General features: G+C 41.6%; 1 long non-coding RNA gene across 1 annotated transcript; it reads left to right on the top strand.

Annotated features, from left to right (window-relative positions):
• Positions 1-16,232: 16,232 nt before the first annotated feature.
• LOC310713669 lies at positions 16,233-17,331 on the top strand. Its single transcript, XR_014529395.1, has 2 exons — positions 16,233-16,326; positions 17,074-17,331. It is a non-coding gene; the product is annotated as an uncharacterized lncRNA (long non-coding RNA).
• Positions 17,332-18,351: the final 1,020 nt, after the last annotated feature.

Below are 18,351 nucleotides of genomic sequence, written 5' to 3'. Positions count from 1 at the left end.
CCTAGCAATGAATGTGATAGGTATAGTGTTGATTCAACTGAAAGATGCTCTTCTGAAAGATACTTAACAGTCAGTCCCTTTGGGAGGAGGAAGTTCTTTGGAGTTTTCCCAAATAAACCGATTAGTTCAATTTTTGGCTGCTTCCTAGCATTCCTCCCTGTAATGCATATAAATACAGTAGTCCAGAATCGTTGCCAGGAAACATTTGAGCATATACATCTTCAGAATAGTATTACCTCTCTGAGAGGCAGAAGCAAATTTATTTCTCTAAATTCAGGTTTTTTGGACAGTTTTCTTTACAGTGCAGCACACTCAGTTGCTCAGTTTATATTTGAACATTACTAGTCCCCACAAAAAAGGATTTTTTGAGCATTACTCATTCAAATCTCATACAATAGCAATGTGTGCATGGGAAGAACATAAGCAGAGGTCAGCAAAGGAGGAAAGATATTCACACACTATTAGCTACTCAGCAGATAGTTATTATATCCTCAAAATATGGGGATGCATTGAACAGTCTTCATGTTGATAGAGTACGAGTGTGAAGCTTGAATAAAACATGCTTCTGCATTAACTGCTGTCAAATTCCCAGTTCTGTGGATCTGGGTAGGCTTCTAAATGCAACTCTAAGTAATAATGCATGTGCACACAAAGAGAAAAAGGAAATGCACAGGAGTATGTTAGGGCTCTATGTTTGTGAGTTGTAATAGGCCCCAGCAAAATTCATGGGGGCCAATCAGGGGTGGTGCTGTGGGTTAAACTACAGAGCTTAGGACTTGCCGATCAGAAGGGCAGCGGTTTGAATCCCCCTGACGGGGTGAGCTCCTGTTGCTCGGTCCCTGCTCCTGCCAACCTAGCAGTTCGAAACCACATCAAAGTACAAGTAGATAAATAGGTACTGCTCCAGCGAGAAGGTAAACAGTGTTTCCAAGTGCTGCTCTGGTTCACCAGAAGCAGCTTAGTCATGCTGGCCACATGACCCGGAAGCTGTCTGTGGACAAACATCGGCTCCCTTGGCCAGTAAAGCAAGATGAGCGCCGCAACCCCAGAGTTGTCCGCGATTGGACCTAATGGTCAGGGGTCCCTTTACCTTTACCTTTCACCATTCTCTAAAAAGTATGAACTGAATAACACATCTCTCACCTGTGCCATTGCTTTTGGGGTTCAACAAAAGGCCAAGAACAAAGCTCAATACTTTTTGGGAGTGTGCTGGTTTTTACTTTTTGAAATATGGCAATCCTAGTGGTGGCCCATTCACAATGCAGTGCTGTAGAAGTAATGAAGAGATGTGTGAGGCAACCCAGTACGCTCTGATATCCTAGGCTTAACAACACGTATTAGTTCTCCACACACATCCAATTTTTGTTCTGCTTTACTGTTACAACCTCCTCCTTTCATTTCTGATCCCTCCCCTTGACTGCTGCATTTTGTATAGTCACCCACACACAAATGACCCATTACATGCAAACACACTTTTCTCTCAGGCCACGTTACCCTTGTGGATTCTGCCCAGCATTTAACAAACAGTTTTTTATCCATAACTGAAGATTGCAGCTTATACACAGTGAATACATATATTAAACAGATTGTGGAAGAATCGGGAATGTTGCATCACCAGAACCTCTCAGGATTGAAGCACCAGTCATGTGCATGTGAACAGCATTTATAGAGGTGTTTCGAGACTGGCATGCTAGCAACAAGTTGAGGCTTGCCAATTTACTTCACAAGAATTTATTCAGTTCTGGCACAATTGGAAGGTAATGCTTCAGCATAAAAAACAAATTAATTACCATTTCATTCTGATAGAATTATATGTCTTCTTTCTACTTTGCTTTTCATCTGTCTTCCCTTTGCGCCACTCCCATATGAGTCAGGTGCTTTTTAAAACCATTTTTGATCTTAGCTTTCTAATCCGGTATCTTACAAGGATCCCTGCTGGCCCTCATAGCAGACAAAAATCCTTTCCTGGATTCAAGATGACTGTTAAGTCCACAATGCTGCCTTACCAGGCTGAGTTGAGAGAAATCCCAATGAGAAAAACGCCTGAATTTCCTTCCATGAATTCCTCACATTCAGGGGTAAGGTGTTCCTTGAATGAGCCCCAGGAGAGTGGCTTATTCAAATTGACCTTTTTTGCATTTCAACTCGGGTTGGAAACCTATGGTGCTGATGTCATTGGACCACAACTCCCATCAGCCCCCAGCATAGCCAATGGTCAGGGATTACATGGTCCATCAGATCTAGAGAGCCACTGGTTCCCCATCCTTACTTTATGCAATGGGATATCTTCTTTATAGGAGAAAGCATGGCCAATGTATAGAAGAAAACATGTGTGAGCAGGATCAGAAAAAGGCATCCTGAATATCCCTCATGGAGACACCAAATGCTGTTTTTACCTTATTCATGCGAATATAGGCAAAGTGAGGTGTGGGCAGCCATCTTCTTCACCTACAGATCAGGGATGGAGAACCTGGTGACTTCCATATGTTATTGGATTCCAGTTCCCATCAACCCCACCAATAGCTGTCAACGTTTCCCTTATTTAAAGGGAAATTCCCGTATACCAAACAGGATTCCTCGCAAGAAAAGGGAAAAGTCAACAGCTATGCCCCACCTAGCATGGCCAATGGTGGACAACAATGGTAACTTTAGCCCAACATCTGTAATGGATGCTTTAGTTGAGATCCCTGCATTGTAGGTGAGATTGTAGGTGAGTAGATGGGTCCCTTCCAGCTCTACAATTCTATGAACATCTGAATACAGGGCCAGCCCTATCATTTGGCAGTTTGAGACAACTGCATCAGGCAGCAGATGCCATCCTGGCCATTCCTCCTGAGCCACCAGCCATTCCCTTCTGCTTGACAACCAAGCTGAGGGCTCCATACGGCCTGCTCTGCTTCCCCCAGGGGAATGCTGCCCAGTTGCCAGTGTCGAAATCAAATTCAGCTGCCAATCCGTTCAGCTTCTGTATGCAAAACAGGGAGGGGAAAGCTGCTGCTTTGCCTTAAGCAGCAAAACCTCTTGGGCTGGTGATGACTGAAGGGCCACAGGTCCCCCGTTGCTACTACAGCAGACAAAACAGACCATCCAGATTGTCACAGGGTAGTTGACTTAGACAAGCTGATGCATTGCAATGGTAGAAAATCATTAGACATGTGGTGCTGCAGTAGAGAGAGAGGGAGAGAGAACGGCCTTTTTGACATGAATGAAATTAACAGCCAATTTGCCTGGAGGTCAACTGTTCAGCACATCTCCAGATTGCTTTCACCAATGTATTCCAGCATGCGTCCCACCTCTTCAGAAGGGCAAGACAACCAATGCAATTGTGTGAGAGTTTGTAGGCATGGCATTGTAGAGCACAGGTCATGCCTGCTGCTTCCTTGTTTTAACGGCTGCACTGCGATAATGTCAAAGTCTTCTTTTTCAAAGAGGTGTTTGGGAGCTGCTGGCTGATCAAACGGTGCTCTCAGTTACCTCCTCCTATCCTCTGGCCAGCTTTTATTGCATGTTCTCCCAATCTGCAACATTGGCAAAGCAAGCAAAGTTGCACTTATATTCCACTTCCCCCCACACACTGGGTCTGCATTTGTTTAGCCCAAAATTGTTATTCTTCTCCCATTCCATCGTCTTTCTAATCTCATTCTTGCACACCACTCCTTATTCTCCAGCAAATATCATCTTCCCTCTTGCTTCTCCTCATTGCTTCTCCCCCCTCTCTCCCCCTACCTCTCCCCCTCCTTTTATACTTAACCTTCTGTTTTTCTTTGGTGTCCTGCAGGAAGGATATAATACAATTGCTGCTACACAGAAACAAAAGTAAATATGTTACACCGAGGGAGTGCAATGAAGCTGCACGGCCTTTTTGCAATATGATACCAAGCCCGGTTTCTAGGCTAGGGAAAGTTTCTTGAATACTAAGCAGTGTTTCAAGTTGTTAGATCAAGTTGTTGTGTGTTTTTCGCCCTCCTGTGTTTTCCATAGTTCTTTCAATCTGCTCTAGTTTTTGAAAGAACCATTAGACAAGATCCAACATATGAACAAAAAACCAAAGCTGGATTGATGAACAATGTTTGGTGTTTCTCTCCCTTAAACACACATACAGACACACATTCAAATTTAAGAGGAAATTAATTGCCATATTATTTGAGTGCTAGAGCAATGTATTCAACAGGGAAAAAATAGCTTCCTCCTTTCTGGATCAATGCAATAAAGCTTTTTTTTTTAAGCTGAACAATCCATCACAAAATAAAACTGTACAAATAAAAATGTTAGAAAATTATAAACCGTCTTTTAATGAAATGATTCAAAGGGTTGGGAAAATATCTAGGCAACTCTGAAACTAAGAAGTGTTTGTTAAAAACACCATGACAATTATAACGACTATTCTTAAATCTAACTTTGGAAATTGTGACCCAGTATGTCAGCTGTAGTCTGCACTAGCAGGGCCACCATATTTAATCATACAAATAGTTAGATTAATTAATTAGATGTTTGACTGCATTAAGTTTGAAGAAAGGGGGGAGTTTATGAAGATGCTGGAGCAAAAGGAAGAAGTAGCAGGTTTTAAAAACAAATTGATTTTTCAAAATAAAACAAACAAACCAAAAGTAGTATCGATAGTATGTATCATCCTAGATTAAGCCTCTTATGAAGGAAGGCATGTTTGATGCTTTCTGCTAGGACATAGAGGGTTTGACTTGAATATTAAGATCAGTTTAAAGTAAGGAATTTCATGGAAAGAACATTCCTTGTTGCCTCCTCTCGTGGCACAACCCTAGAGGATTGGGGGCTCTCCTGACCAAAATGAGATGGTGTGGGAGGCGCTTTCGGGGATAGATCACCAAAAATTGGATGAATCTCTGCCCAGTTCGAGCTGGTTTACCTGCTCCAGCAACCTCTGCATCCTGCCAAATATTGTCCAGGAGATCCCCTGACCATTCACAGCAGGTTGGGGTCAGGGGATTGTGGCAGAGAGAAGGAAGGGAGCAGAAGCCTTTCCTTCCGTGAGCTTCCAGGAGCTAGCCTACCTGATACTTTCCCTCACCTTTTGCTTTTTATCCCAATGCAAAAGGCTTGATCATTTGATTAGTATTCATTTTATTTGCATTACAATTGCAACTTAGTTGTATGGAGAGAGAAGGGTGAGGAAGCAGCAAATTCAGCACAGTGCACACACACCACTGGAGCCAATTCAGCGCTCCTGCTGGCAAGCCTGTGTTGGAGAGAGAGGTGTTTGGAAGAGAGATTCTTACTCTCTCAGAGCAGAGTTCGATCAAGGGGGACTGTTCCAAGCACAGTAAAACTTAGATTTTACATCTGCCTTTGTCCACCTTTAAACAAACATTCCCATGAAATTACTTAGGCTACAATAAATCACAGACAAAACATCTGGAGAGCACCAGGTTGGGAAGGCTGTATTAAATTATCCTTATTAACCTGAAAAAGAACAGTACATCAATGTACATAAGGCACCATTCCTTGAAATAAGGATCAGGTGGCAAGCTGGCAACAATGGTCTCCTGTTTAATTTTCTATTTCTTGTATCCATCCTGCCTTATATTTTCCTTTTCTTGCTTCATATTTTAAAATGTGTGTTATATTGTAAATGGGGAATAAAAAAATAGAACATAAACAGTCAGTGGTAGTGGTTGTGATGACTGAAGTTTTTTGGGAAAGAGAAAATGGGAAGATATTTAAGTCCCATTTAAGAGAGGCCACATGGTCAGGGCTCAGCTGCCTATATGAGAATGGGAGTAGATTAACACCCTTTCATTTCCCACAGTTCTGAGCAACTGAGACGACATGTGAAATTAGAAAGCTGAATCTGCTATATATTTTGGAGAGTTGTCTCGTTGCTATGCTTTTGGATGCCTCTTAAGACATCATAACCATATTTTGCATGACATCAAGGAATACAATTGGATGCCATCTTTAACTCAAGATGGCAGAGTAAACCTTTCAAACCAGTACAGTGGTACCTCGGGTTAAGTACTTAATTCGTTCCGGAGGTCCGTTCTTAACCTGAAACTGTTCTTAACCTGAGGTACCACTTTAGCTAATGGGGCCTCCTGCTGCTGCTGCGCCGCCGGAGCACAATTTCTGTTCTTATCCTGAAGCAAAGTTCTTAACCTGAAGCACTATTTCTGGGTTAGCGGAGTCTGTAACCTGAAGCGTATGTAACCCGAAGTACCACTGTACTGATTGTAAACCACCGATTTCAAAATGGCACTGATTTTATTGATTTATTTCTTGGTTTCTTAGAATCCCCACACACAATGCTAGGTACAAGGCTGCTACTTATATTGTTGTGTTCAAGGTAGGAGGAAATCAAATCAGGCAGGAGGCAGCCTCTCAACAACTGTCCTTTATTGCTACATAACAGAAAGAAAGAAAGAAAGAAACTACATGAGCTCAAGAGGTCCAAAAAGCATTACATTGAAAAAACAGCACCTCCTGGCATATATAAGAAATTTATAATTTGGAGATGCTGCTTCGTGGATTTTGGGCCCCTTGAAGTAAGGATAGTTTAAAGCTAGGATAATTGCATTTATATTTATGGACATTTGTTGTTTTAAAACAGGACCTAAAATAGCCATGTTAAACCAAATGAAGCGGTTAAAAAAAATAAATATATTAAATCTCCACTAACATGGTGTATTGATAACAGGTCTCTTCAGAAAACTCACCTCCTTCTATGATGCAGAATGGTGGGCACGAATGGAAGTAAGATATAGTTTATAAAGAAGAGAGCGAAAAAAATGAGATGGTGGCCTGGGTCAAAGCTTGCATTTTCATGGGGGAGTTTGTTCAAACAAGATCTCGTCTTTCCTTGTGTTTTGTTTTGTTTAAAGAGGAGGTGCCCTCACACTTCCTTACGTTAGAAGATCCAAGCCAAATCAGTTACCAGCACAATGCAACAACCCAAAGGACTAGGAATGGTTTCCTGCCACTCATTAAATCATAGGAAACCCCTAAATATATTTCATAAATCTGTACTGATTTATTATTGAATTGTTATAATTTACTTGAAAGGTTGATAAATCTGAATTGAATCTCTTGGTTAATCTGCCTTGAACTTTAACCTTATAATCAAGCCTCAACAAGGAATGTTTGGAGGTGACGACCTCTGTTTTACAAGGTCAAATACTGCTGAAGTCAATAAGAAGAGGCACAGCAGGGATCATACATACCCAAGCTGTGACCTGGGAACACAGCGCCAAGGAAGCCGTAAATGTAAAGCTCCCCTAAACATGACAATCCAATCCTCGTCTTGAGACAAGCTGGCCAGCCTTATATATCCAGGCTGTGCAAAGCCGTGGAGCTCCTTGTTGCAGTTACTGCTTCATTACACCTTTGCTTATTTGCTAATTTAATAAAATATTCCTTCTGGCTTCTGAGACTTCACCAGCCATTGGCTGCACGTGCCAAGTGTCTAAATGACCCTCTCCATGCATTCATATGGGAAGAGCAGACCCCTGCCCCTTAACATTTTGCAGTCTACTTGTTCCACCCAACAAGTCGCTTGTTGTGTGCACTTTAGCTTGATGTGTGAAAGAAGAGCTATAGAGAGAGCACAGCCTCCCCCATCCAAACACTGGGTGAGGAAAATGGGGCGCACAAAATTTTGGGGTGCAGCCAGTAGGCACTGTCTCCCTTCCTCTCCATGTATTGGTTTCACCTGCAGTTGGGGGACATTAGAGATCCTCTCTTGAAATGTCCCTTCTCAGTCTCCAGAATGGGAGATTTTCATTTTCTGGCATTGTTTTTAAAAGTAAACAGATTCTCTGGAAGCTGACTTGCCTCCAGTGCTACCTTCCCTGCTTGCGCAGTGTAATCACAGAATTACGACACACGCTCAAGCCTTGCTCATGGCGCTGTCTGAGCAACTGCACAAACAGCCATAAAGAGGGGTGGCGGGGCAAGGGAGATGTGCAGGTGCTGGCACAAACCAGATGGGCAGTTTGTTCATCTAGATTTATATATCAGTTGGAAAACACACAAAAAGAGAGAGAGAGAGGCGAGGCTGGGGAGGAGAGATGGAAAAACCCGCACAACCGATTAGGGAGCTAAAGGTTAATGCAGGGTTTCCATCCACATGTTGTGATTTTTAGTATCCATGTGAGATGCAGCGGGGAAATGTGCCTCTCTTAAAAGCAGACTAATTTCAAAAGACAGTTTCCTACAGTGCTTACACAAATTCCCAGGCACTTTCAATGGAGACTTGCTGATCAGCTGTGCATGAAATCATCTACAACTAAGCATTGACCCCTGCTCAGCTAAAAGGTGTAGACAAGTCCCTACACTACTGCACCCTCCTAATGATCCGGTTTGCACACTGCATTAATCACTTCATTCAGTGGGGCTGCTTGCAGAAGACACACAGGGCTCAATCCCTTCTTTCACTCAAAGTTAATCCTGTAATGTTTTCCCACAGCTAAATCATACACTGTCATATAGTTGCAGGATATAATCATTGTTTCCTTGCGCATTGAATTATAACCTTGAAGCTATCATTAAGGCTAGAGGGAGGAACAGGTAATCACTACCAATCAGGGATGGCAGAAGCAGTTTGCCTTCTAAATAAAAAATTCTCAACACTTCTTTGGTCTTTTGGTCTCCCCCAAAAGCCTGTCCGTGCCTGGAACCACATCTTTTATGTGCAAGCGAGTTATCAGAGCTTTTGATAATAATAATAATAATAATAATAATAATAATAATAATAATAATAAAGCTCCAATTGCCTGAGTTTGGTCTAATCCTGCTTCCATTTAAATTAAGGCTAGAGTCATTTTTCTGCCCGAAAGAGTTAGGATAAGAAAGTTTCCAGTAAATAACATGGGCTAACATAAAAAATGTTAAGTCCTCTGTTCAGAACAGGTCTATGTTTAATATGATTCCTAGTTCAATGTTGACACTGTGTACATTTACAAAGGTAGCAACCTGTAACAGCAGAAGTAAAAGATGATTAAAGGTATAGGTAAATGGGACCCTTGACCATTAGGTCCAGTCGTGACCGACTCTGGGATTGCGGTGCTCATCTTTTATTGGCTGAGGGAGCCAGCATACAGCTTCCGGGTAATGTGGCCAGCATGACTAAGCCGCTTCTGGTGAACCAGAGCAGCGCACGGAAACACCGTTTACCTTCCCGCCGGAGCAGTACCTATTTATCTACTTGCACTTTGATGTGCTTTCGAACTGCTAGGTTGGCAGGAGCAGGGACCGAGGTACGGGAGCTCCCCCCGTCACGGGGATTCAAACCGCCGACCTTCTGATCAGCAAGCCCTAGGCTCTGTGGTTTAACCCACAGCACCACCCCCATCCTGAAAGAGCAGTATTATTTCTCAGTTGGCACTTAATAACAGCAATGCAGCAATGCCACTTTATATATTGATCTATAAACAAGCAGGGGCGGAGGAAGGGGGCTGCGGTGGGTGTGGGCCACCCTGAGTGTCGCCACTGAGGGGGGTGACAAAATGCTGGGTGGCACTCACCGCGGGGCCTGCAGTGCACCCAAGCCATGCGTCTCTCCTGGGAGAGACGTGGTGGCTTGGGCGTGCGCAGGCTCCGTGCTGCCCAAACTGTCCACTGCCTCCCCCCCCAGCTGTAGGGGGGATGAGTGGGAGGAGGCTGGCAGACTTCAGAGGCCCTGCAGTGCACCCCGCCACTATGGCTCCCCCCGCCCCTGGGCGCACCACCCTAGGTGCCTGAGCAGCTTCCTCTGCCGCTGTAAACAAGGCAAGCCCAGGAAATTTTGCTTCCTGAAGTGAAGGACAAATAACATCTTGCTATTTTTATGAACAGAAGGCAGGTTGTTTGGCAACGGGGCAGCACCCTCTGTCACCAAGCATCTGGGGCTAGTGGGGCATTTGGAATTTAGAGAAAGTGTCAGTGGTGCCAGTTACAAAATGGCTGCTGTGGAGGTAAGGCATAATCCAAAATGGCTGCCCCATTAAAAGAGCAGAGAGAGACAGAGAGGACTGCCAAAAGGTGGGGCATGCCCCACATCAGTACTCATAAACAATGGGGGAAGAGGCACCTACATCAGCAACACTGTACTTACTCACAGAAAGAAGCATGTAGGAGAGGCAGAGCAAGTGCAAACAGGAACTGAGCAGGAGGAGCAAATTGTCCTTTGTGTTTTGTGGATTTTTGAGGGGATACTTAACAAGACCTTTCACAGGCACCATAGGAGGTGCTGCCAGGCATATTGGTTACCTGTGGGTGCCATATTGGCAACCGTTGTTTTGCTGCACCAGAGGGTAGCAGGCTAGCATGAAGGATCAGTTTTCACAGGGGTCCTCCAAGAGGGCTGGCCCACTTATGAGGCAAGGTGACAGGATCCATCAGAGCAGCAGATTCCAATGTCAGCCTTTCTGCTCTTCTCTTTCTTGAGGTACATCTTCCCTGGTGGGGAGGGGAGGGCACCATTTTGGGATCTGCCTCAGGTGCCATAATGTATTGGGTTGGCCTTGGATACAGCTGCATCACTTTGTCCAATGGTAGGACTGGCTCTGGAAAGCTGCTGTAGGAGAGCGCCTACTGCTTGCTTCTACGTATTGTTGTGAAGTAACGATGTTAAAATCTAAGACTTCTTTTTAGCCTTGCTGATCTATCCATGAAAACGTCTCTTATATTCTACAGATAAAGCAGCCAGAAGAATGAAGCAGCTTTGATATATTCACTGGCTTTTCCTCTTATTTCTAAATTTACATCATCCTGTTTTTCAATTGCTGTGGTAAATGGCAAGTAAGACCAGCAAAAAAATGTTAAAACATTGAAGTACAGCTACACAAATAATCTTAAAGATACAGTTCCAGCAAGGAATTTTTAAGACGTTTGGGCATCTCATTATAGATTTTGACTATGATCCTATTGTTCGATTGCCTAAATCTCATTGAAATCAATAAGCAGCCTAATTGTATACAGGATTACATCTCCCCCCCCCCTTACAATTCAAGTACAAACACGCAAAAATGTGAGTTGATATATTAGGAGATACTATCTACCTAATGATATCAGTGTTACAGAAGAAAGAGATATTTTGTTCAGCTCATATAGTGCTCCAGTCCCGTCTAATGAAAATAGGGTTGATTTAGCACTTTAAGGACAATCACCCTGCCCTGAACTTTTGATAACTTTTATTGTTAATGAAGAAATGAGACATCAAACAATCAAAGAGCCAGCGCAAGCAATGAATCACAGTTTGGTTCTTTTAGCTTGAAAACCTCTGCATATTGTTCTGTGTGCAATTCATACTACCTGACCCTTCAGGAATAGGACAACATATATCTGAAGAAGGGATGTGTTCTCAAAAAAACAACAAAAACTAAACATCACACACCATTCTCTTTAGGGTTCTAGAAATGAACTCAAGAATCTGCTCACGTAAAAAACACAATTTTCCCTCCAGGTTCATGAAATGAAATAAACGACCCACTCAACTTATTAATTCTTGGAGCAAAGAAGATTAGATCAAGAGATTTCAAATAAGTTTGCTTATCTGCATTTTTAAAAGAGCAAAATAGTTTATATTATTGTTAAAAGGCACACTGATTATATTCCTTGGGAGACTGCAAAAACACTATTTTACAAACAGTTGCAAAGAGCTTTATCAGTGGAAAGTCAATAGCTTTTTCAAGAATAATGGTTTTTCAAAATCATAAATTGATGTAACATTTCCATAATCCTTTAAAATAATAATGTTAAGTGTTTCACTGAGAATATTCAGGGGCACTGGACTGCAGAAAGAACATGCTTGGTCTTGCTGTTTTACTAGAGATTTCTGCTTCCATTTGTATGGCCCATGACAGAATGCCAATGCCTTTTCTTTGTACAGCAAAGGAAGTTCATAAAAAACAATTTCACTCAGCTTTCTATCTTATCCCATGATCTGATGATCACCAGCTTTAAATATCAGCTAGAAGGTGAATTATGAAATACCAGCTGACCTAGTTCCCCACAACAGCCTCAGAGAGGTTTAATTTTTTAATGCACAGTGTTGAGCTGTATTACATCAGGTGCACCAATAACCTGACTTGTGCATTATGTCTTCAGTTGACAGGTGTAGATTTTGGAAATAAAAATGCCAGATTCACTTGTAAGAGGTCTAATAAGGCTCCCTCCAGGTTGCTATAGCTGGGTTTCTATAGAACAGGGGTGTCCAACTGGTCGACCGTGATTGACAGGTCGATCCCCGGATGATCGTGGTCGAGGCTTTCACTTCTCTGACCTTTGATGGATCCCATCCCTTGGCCGATACTGATTCTTTTAAGCACTGCACTTGGTCTCTTCTAGATTATCTACTTATTGAGAACTCATCTTGATTTACTTGCACAAAGCTGACCTGGAGGTAGGGATAGGCAAATCTGCCCATTTCAGTTTTACTCAGTATCTCTTTTTTCTTTTTCCAATCTTTAGCTCAGTTCTCCACATATCAGTTTTTGATAAATATATATACTCACTCTCTGTGTGTATTGTCTACATGAAAATTCACCAGCATTTTATTGCAATATTCTCCTAATGCACACATTTCTGTGTGCAACTTTGCCTAACAGAAACATTTTTGCAAAGCAATGTTCCCTAATATGCTGCATTTTTTGTATGTTATTTTCACCAATATATGAAATTATATGCATCTTAGTACACATTCCTTGGCTGGCGCACTGCCTTGCAAAATTCAGAGCAGTGCAAATTTTGGAAGAATTGCTGCGTTTAAATTTGCCTGGATTGGGTACGTTTGCCTTTCAAAGTAAACTGAATCAAATATCTCCCTCATCCCTACATGATGGTTAGACTAGGGCTGGATCTATACACATCAAAGAAGTGATTCAGCTCAACGCGTTGTCAACTTCATACAGGGAAGTTCCGTTGGTGAAAAACGGCACTCCACAGCGCCATCTGGTGTCAGTGTACAACGCATATACAGTGGTACCTCGGTTTAAGAACAGTCCAGTTTAAGAACGATTTGGTTTACAAGCTCCGCAAAACTGGAAATAGTGTCTTGGTTTGAGAACTTCACCTAGGTCTAAGAACGGAATCTGAACAGTGGAAGGGCACCGGCGGCGGGAGGCCTCATTAGGGAAAGTGCGCCTTGGTTTAAGAACAGTTTTGGTTTAAGAACGGACTTCCGGAATGGATTAAGTTCGTAAACCGAGGTACCACTGTACTGTAAAGCACTTTATCTTTACAAATGTAGCTGAGTCCTAGGTCTGCTCTTTATTGAGCAAGTTGTGAACTAGTCAACGTTGCTGAGCAGTATTTAAAAGCCACCCTCATCAAGAAAGTTAGAGTAATCCAAAATGTTGATGCAATCATTAATTTAGGATTCCATGTAGGATTGCACCATTGCACATGCCCCATGGTGGTTTAGCAAAGATTTCCATACTGTTTGGGGGTGCATCTACATGGTTTTCGGAGGGACAGAGTGGGATTTTAGTTGTATGTGCTTTTAGGTCTATGTGGGGATCATTTGCACTCATTCAACTTTCTTGGACTCTAGAAAGTTTGATAGAAGAGGCCTGCAGCTCAGTGGAACAGCAGATGCTTTGAAGGTAAAGAAGTCCCAAGTTCAAGACCTGAGACTTCCAGGTAAGGAAATCCAGTGTTGATTTAAAAAATAAAAAACCAACAACACTTGAGAGATGCTGTCAGTCTGTGTAGGCAATGCAGAGCTAAATGGATTTGATTCACAACCAAACAGCTACCTATGTACATTTTGTCTCTTATCCTCAGAAATTCTAGTTATGAGCAAGAATAAAGGATACAAAAGGAAGATTACTTAGAATGCATAGAGGAGCCTGCCTTCCAAATTACTCTTTGGGTTTCTGCCCCCCCCCCATATATGTTGGACTGTCATATCACTCAGAGTATCTTCAAATAACACCCTCTTCCCAGGAGTTACCCATCATTACAAAGTGACTAATGCTTACTGCTACGCTGTAGCTTAAAACATATTTTCCAATTATAAGTGTATATAACCTTTCTTTAACAAATTGTCTAATTCTGTATACATAAGCAAGTTTTTAATGGAATTTTACAATTGGAAATTACCATATAATTTTTCAAGCACATCGGTGCAGGCCCATTATTAAACTTTTAATAAAAACATGAAAGCCGAGCTATATATTACAACAGAAATTGCCCTTACTTCGCTTGTATTAAAAATAGGATCCTGCTTGTTTTGGAGGGTTGAAGGCCATTTAAGCAAACGCTCTGCTGTGTTTATTTCTGTATTTAATAGTAAAGCTATACTGAGCATCTAATTACCAGTCTGTTCCTCTTGGATGGCTAAGAGAAGGACTCTTTTGCATGGGGAATGACCTTATTGCAGGAATAAAAGCATTGCAATAATGCCCATTACAATGACCCAAGGGGTAGAACTTTATATTCTTTGTAATCTGTGCAGCATCTCACACACCAACCTCATCACAATACCATCTCATTTAATTTCCCCATCCAATCTGGATTTATTATCCTTACATTTATATCCCCTCTTTTCTCCCAGGACCTCAAGGTAGCATACACCATTCTCCCTCTCCCTAATTTTCTCCTCACAACAACCCTGTGAGGTGGGATAGGCTGAGCAACAAACCCAAGGTCACCCACCCAGTGAGTTCATAGCTGAGAATGGAGATCTTAGTCCTCACAATCTAACCACTACAACACACTGGCTCTCTTCCACACAAAGAATCCAGTAAGTCCCTCCCCTCCTCTCTGGCAAACAAACAAACAAACACCAGGAAAAATATAAATCTAGATTATACTGGGGAGAAGGGATGGCATTTGATGAGGACAACCTCGTGTGGATGCTGCCAAAAATTTTTTTCATGCATATGGGCTACCAAATCCAAAATAAATTGCCAAGTAGAAGTGCCCATAATCTGGACCTTGCCTACATAACCAGGTTGGCGTTATGCAGCCTTGATTCAGGAAATCTCCCACTATTTGCTAAAAGAAGACAAGCGATTGGGTGAGATGCAGCATGCTGCAAGCTGCATACAAAGAGAGGGTTTGTGTGTGTGTGTGTGTGTGTGTGTGTGTGTGTGTGTGTGTGTGTGTGTAAAAAATTCAAGAGCTGGGATTGTTTAAATCTCAAGACTGTTCTGGCTCACTCAAGCTGTTTTTGACTGAAGAATCAACTCAGACTACCTGTTTGAGCATTGCATTTGTGTTAAATAAGTGGGTAAGAAGAATGCTGAATGCCTTATTTGCACATTAAAAGCTGATAATTAATCCTGTATTTTAACTCTACAATTGTCAACAGCTATTATTTCCCCGAGAGCCTGACAGTTCCATGGATAAACTGGAGCTTAGTCCCATTATAAGGTTCTATGAATAGGCAGCAGGACAGTTTGTACAGCAAACCCCAAAGGCTGTTAAATGTGATACTGAATCAATTTGCAGCTAAATTAAAGGTGAGGGATGTGAAATGTGGGACGGATTCCAGCAAAACAGGAAATGTAACTCATAGAAGACTTGCAGGGAGTGGGGTGGGGGTGGGGAGGATGCAATTAAGCAGATATAAAGATGGAAGAAAATGTGTTTTAAACCTTAACACTTCCATTGATTCCCCCCTTCCCTCCTTCATGTGTTTTGGCTGCACATGTATTGAGCTGAGAAAGTGCTGAAATATTGTGATCAGAATTATGTTTTCAAGATCCTCCAGGGCAAATCAGTGGGAGAGGTGACTGTTTTATAACTTCCCTTTGAGGGAAGTCAGCAAGCAAAATAAATGCAACCCAACCACAGCTATTTAAAAACAAACAAAAAACCCTGCAATAAACTGGTGGGTTTTTTTATTTTCTGATTTTTTGCAACAGGACATCCTACTGACTTTTATGTAAGCTCATTAGGCTTTAAAGCTGGCATCTAGTCACATGAAAAGACATGTAAATCAAAATAAGGTCCTGGGTTTATGTTGAATGTTAGCTGAGGTCTGAAATACATCCAAGACTTTGGTTCTAAATGCATTCGTTTGGTTAAAGTCAAAAGGATTTGCATCCAAGGGAAAGAATGGCCACCCATTTGGTAGTGCATCTTATTCACTGTTAATCATGCACCAAAATGCATCATTAGTTGTGTGGTTTATATAGATATGTATAATTTGAGCATATCACTTTGGGCTTAATACAGATTATTTTGTGTCCCGACAAAGGTGTTTGCTGAAATGCACTGGGACTAATAAATTACATTGCTGTGCACTTACATGTTTTGTCTCCTCTTGTTATTTGTACCCAGAGCCAAGTTACACAGAATATTTACATCATATGGGGTGGTGCTTATTTTCAGCCAGGCAGCAAGGGTGACTGACGGCAGCAGGATGGTGATGTAATTGTCCTCTCTCTCGTGCTTAGCTGTTACTCTAAGTAATGCTGGATTAGCACTGGGTGAAGTCACAGCACAAATAATGCAAGCTATTGCATTATAACTTGCATCAGGTTCAGTTCCATCCCTTGAAAAGTGCTATGTGGCTGACCTTTTACACCGTTGTGGTGCCAGTGGAAAGACAACCTTATGCTGGTTTTGAATGCCTCCTGCCTGATATTTGTTTCCTGTTTTTGTTTCACTATCATGATGGTATGCAGGCAGCTGAATGGAAAGATAGCAAAACTCTGGCTGTGCTGAAATCAGTGACAAAACTTCATTTATATCAGTGAAGCAAGGATTTAGGCATTGTATGTGCAATTACCCACACCCCCTCTGTGCATTCACAGACAAAACTGGCTGGGTTTGGCTGAACAGTGGGAACAGGATAATCGTACCCATAATCTTATTAGAGGAAAATAGGTTCACAAATAGTGCTCTACTTTTGTTACCGGCCTCAATGGCAGGGAATGGATTGTGTATACTTTGCAATCATAAGTGCCCATTATCATTGTGAAAGTGTTTTGATGCATTAAAAATATATCTGAATGTCACTACTGCAGCCACCGCAACAAAAGAAGAGAAAAAGAAGAAATGCTTCAAAGGCCAAAATGTTTGAAGATTATAAACAGCGTAAAGCTGATACACATCAGCATTTGTTTCTCTGGCTCTGAAAGAAGCATAACTTTTCTTTTTTTTTACCCTGTGCAGAAGAGCAGGTTGCAGTTGGAGTTGATGAAAATTATTCAGTTGCAGTTGCGTCAGGAAAACCAATTGTGATATGCATGAAATTTTTAGAATATCTTTGCCAACTCTGTTCTGCCAGTGGTGTGGATTTGCATAAAAACAGCGTTGGCCAATGAAAGGCTGTATAGGTAAAAGAATTTTTCTGCCACCCAGCCTCTTGTCTGCTTGAAAGGGAGTTTTTGGTTTCATGGAACAAATAAAGCATGAAGCTAAATAATTAAAGCCTGGCATTAAGGGACAATGTAATTTGTCATTATCTGGAAACTATTTGTGTGTTTCAGATAGTGGAAGATTTTTCTTTTTTTAAGACACACAAAAAAAATCCTAACAAAGAAAAGAAAAATATCCCCGGTAGCATTTGGAAAATGTATACTACCTCTGGAAGTAGGGAAAAAAACCAGAAACCAAGTGGAGCACATCTGCTTACTGGAAACTTAATACTGTTATTGTAAGGTTTTGTATAACTCACTTCCTGTCTTTATACTTACACAACAGGATATTTAAATTACAAGGACAACAGAGGAATGAGGCAAAAGATCCAGCTTACTGCTGTTGATCACAAATATATAGTCTCTGATTAAACGCTCACTTTTATGAGGAAAGTCACTTTCAGAAATAATTAGTAACCACAAGGTCACTCCTTAATTAAACAAGCCCAAGTGATTAACATCAGATTTACTGTTTATTAACTGTTTTACTATGCTGCTTTTTTTAAAAAAAACTTTTACATAGTGGCAAGCACTAGTCATGCTACACAGGGAAGTCTTATCACCATTTCCGTTGCTAATGTCGTCTTTAGGGTTTTAATATCTCAGCAGTAACAAATTGCATCAGATGAAACCTGGTACTGAGATGTGGCTTCGCAGTCACACTTTTTATTGTACCAGAATACAGTCGCCTCAACTGGAGAGGCTGAAAATAAAGGAAAACAAAATAAAAAATGAAGCAATTGCCAGGCTCAGTCACCATTAAGGGATCTCCTTAATCTGAACGATTTTTAAATTCCTATTTGGAAAGCTTTTCATCTAAAAATAAATATATCCATTTTGCCCTTGCAAGCTGCTGCAACACTGATATGGGTTATGGAAGTATTTAATCTATGGAGGGGAAGTAAAATATATGGACGCTCATGGGGTTGAAAGCCGGCACCTTCATGCGCAGAACAATTATGTCCATAGCTGTCAAATTTTCCCTTTTCTTGCGAGGAATCCTATTTGGAATAAGGGAATTTCCCTGAAAAAA

Source organism: Podarcis liolepis (genome assembly GCF_965112155.1).
Source record: "Podarcis liolepis genome assembly, chromosome: 8".
NCBI lineage: Eukaryota > Metazoa > Chordata > Lepidosauria > Squamata > Lacertidae > Podarcis > Podarcis liolepis.
The sequence above is the reverse complement of the archived record's forward strand: the minus strand, read 5'-3'. Positions and strand labels throughout refer to the sequence as shown.